Source organism: Triticum dicoccoides, chromosome 5A, assembly GCF_002162155.2.
Source record: "Triticum dicoccoides isolate Atlit2015 ecotype Zavitan chromosome 5A, WEW_v2.0, whole genome shotgun sequence".
In the NCBI taxonomy this organism is placed as follows: domain Eukaryota; kingdom Viridiplantae; phylum Streptophyta; class Magnoliopsida; order Poales; family Poaceae; genus Triticum; species Triticum dicoccoides.
In genome coordinates, this window is record NC_041388.1 from 489905398 (window position 1) to 489908890 (window position 3493).

The 3493-nt window shown below is 42.8% G+C and overlaps 1 long non-coding RNA gene across 1 annotated transcript; it reads left to right on the forward strand.

The window, feature by feature from the left end:
* The first annotated feature begins 1621 nt into the window (after positions 1–1621).
* Positions 1622–2796, forward strand: LOC119302379. The gene is made up of 2 exons (XR_005147533.1): positions 1622–1946; positions 2022–2796. It is a non-coding gene; the product is annotated as an uncharacterized LOC119302379 (long non-coding RNA).
* The last annotated feature ends 697 nt before the right edge of the window (positions 2797–3493 follow it).

Here is a 3493-nt window from a genome sequence, read left to right on the forward strand (position 1 = left end):
GGAGTTCGGAAACGTCTCCAACGCACCCTATATAGAGTCGATTGTGATCCAAATAGTTATTTTGATTCTGGAATTAGAATAGTGTTACTCTCTTTATATATATATATATATATATATATATATATATATATATATATATATATATATATATATATATATATATATATATATATATATATATATAGGGAAAAGCAAACCTATGATGTTTCTTTGTGGAGGTTGCAATCAAGGCCACATGTTTGCATTGGGATATGGTCCAGCTAGTTTCCTTCTTTACATTTTTTGTATTTTAGGTGACTCTTGTTTATTTCCCGAAATCACTAATTAAGGAGTACTCATTGCAAAGAACACTCCACTTTCCCAAATCGCGACAAGTTGCGTACATGCAGCGCATCACTTGTCGCAACCTGAGAGTTTTCCCTTTTTTCGTAGATTCATTTATTCAAAACGCTTTATCTTTTAAACCGTGCGTCCAAATCTCGAACCGTTTTCACCATTGGATTCCTCGCGTCGAGATCTTCAAAACTAGATCCCATGTTGATAGGTTTTGACGAACCTTTTTTTCACGAAAAAATCGGACAAAAAAACCGAACCGGGAGCACGGTTTTTTCCCTCTCCGAAAGAGGCACACCCGCGCCTCTCGCGAAATCACACCCGTGCCTCTTGTGGAAGCAAAACCGTGACTCTCATGGAAGGAAAAAAAAACAGAAAACGCGTTTTTTTCGTTTCCGAGAGGCACGGCCGTGACTTTCGTGAAAGCACAACCGTGCCTCTCGCGAAAGCAAAACCGTGACTCTCATGAAAGAAAAAAAAATAGAAAACACGTATTTTTTTCCTTTCTGAGAGGCAGGGCCGTGACTCTCACGAAAGCACAACCGTGCCTCTCGCGGAAGCAAAACCGTGACTCGTGAAAGAAAGAAAACAGAAAATGCCTTTTGGTTTTCTCTTTCCGAGAGGCACGGCCGTGACTCTCGCGAAAACACAACCGTGCTTCTCGCGGAAGCAAAACCGTGACTCTCGCGAAAGAAAAAAGAACAGAAAACGTGTTTTTTTTTCATTTCCGAATGGCACGGCCGTGACTCTCGCTAAAGCACAAACGTGCCTCTCGGAAAAAAAACGTGACTTTCGCAAAAGAAAAAAAAAAGAAAACACATTTTTTTCATGCAAAAAAGTTTTTTTTTCAAATTGGTTTTATCGAAAAGCTAAGGAAGACCGAGGGGAAAACCAAAACGTCGAAAAAACCATTTAAAAACCGAAAACGCATGCGGAAAAATAGAAAAAATCCGAAGAGAGCGTCCAGAACACGACACGTGACGAATGGCTAAGAGCGCGTCAAGTGGCGCAGATCGTTGCAAGGCTTCCGTAGGAGCGCTCGTTAACGAGTTGGTCCCTTTATTTCCACATATACAGCAAAGCGGTCCACGGTCCCCTCTCATTAGCCCAGTAGGCTTAGTAGTAGGCTGCGCTACGCAGTCCTCGCCCTACGTGCAAAGGTTCTTGGCCCATGAAAGATACGAGACGAAAAATTCAGACTTGTTTTTTTCTTTTTTGAATAGCTCCTTTTTTCAGCCGTTTTATGCTCATGGTGTGGGCTGGGCCATTTCCACTCGTTTATCTCTCTCCTTCTGCCATAAAAAAAATCTCTCTCCTTCTTCTCCATCCCGATCTAGATCCCGCCGCCCAAATCCTCTCCCCTCCCCCCTCCATGGCGAGCCAGCTCCCCCTTTCCCAGCGAGCCGCGCCGCTAAAACCCTCTCCCGCCCCCATCGTGGTGCTCCCCAAAGGGCTACCTCCATCTTATGCTGCACAAATACCAGCGAGATACTGGCGAACCATCTCCCGCCCCCATCGTGGTGCTCCCCAAGCCATGATCCTCTCCCCTCTTTGCCGTGGTGTAAGTGGTGCGGGGAGGCCCGTGTGCCGTCGAGGGAGATCTTGGCCGTAAGGTGCCATTTGGCCTACTCCTCGTACTCAGCTCGTTCAAGTGCTCCGATTTGAAAAGCTAGAGATGCATTTTCCAGGGAGTCTGACATGGACTTTACTGCAAGCAATGGGCCTTGGAGATTCCGTCATGCATTATTTAACAAGCTCAGACCTTGCGTCAATGACAACTGAGAAGGAAGTGTCAGACTTATCAAAAGGAAACAATTTATTCTTTCTTGGCCTTTAGTTTGCAAATACACTATTGTTGAGATACAGAATGCACGTCAACTGCACAACAAATTATCATGGCTTTCAATTTTCCAATATTTCCACATAATTTTGTTTGTATAATTTAGTTTGCTTTCCCTTTTCAAATCTTGCACGTAATTTTGTTGTCTAACAGATGGGCCATGAGTTTGGACTTCACAGTGGCCGCTGCTCATTCCGCCACCGCGCTGCGTGCCCTCACTGCCGACTGCACCCAGTCCGCCTCCGTTGTGTCCTGCGCTGCGTCGGCATCCCATTTCCCGCAGGACCATGGCCCCGTGGCGTCGACGTCGTCGACCACAGCAATGCCGACGCTGCCCGGGATGTGTACTGGGCTGAGGCTCTGTGATACGAGTAGATCATCCAAGAGGATTCGCACTTGCGCATAAGTGTTCACAAGTATTCCCTCCTAAAGAAATATAAGAGCGTTTAGATTACTAAAGTAGTGATATAAATGCTCTTGTATTTCTTTAATGAGAGTACTACTAGTATGATTTAGGTTGTTGTTGCTGCTCCTTCGAGTTGTGATATTTCTGGCGTGATCTCCATCCCTGACCAGGAATGTACATTTGAATTTCTGATTTGAGATGGATCATGGAATTTAGCGATGTGAACTTGTATTAGCAGCACTTATTTTCTAACTACATGCTACTTTTGTCTGACATGGATGATTAGCAGTACTACCCCTGAAAGGGCTCGTGGATGACACATAGCACAAAAGAGAATGAATAAAAGCTAAAACTGATGATGAAGATTTAATACAGTAGAAAAGGAGTGTGAGTGAAGCGGAAGTTAGATTGAAAAATAAATTTCATTGGTCAGGCTTTGACTGATGCAAGTCAAATTCATCCATGACCTGTTTTGCTCAATTTCCCCTGTTGGCATGATAGAACAAAAAATGCAAGTTAAAGTAGTGGTTAAACTAGTTCAATAAGGTATTGGTTAAGCTTGCCCTGTGTTGTAATACTTATTGAAAATCTTCCTATCCATTTTAGAGGAGATCTACAGGAAGCCTATCTGCAATGTCTTACTTAGGCCGATATTTCTCATTGCAACAAATTCCTTATATGAATCTAATATTCGTGTTTGGAAATATCCTGCAATATTTGTGTAATTTATGGATACTTTTATTTTCTGGACATTTGTGATTCAACCGTTAGCTCTGCAGTGAAGATAAAAGCATGCCTCCTACTTTGTTGATTCTTATTGTTTTTATTTTTTGTATTTTTCTTTTGAAGCATGGGAAATGCAAATGGTATGAAATGCATGAAGTTAAAAGGCCTTTGATCAGTGATCAGCTTCA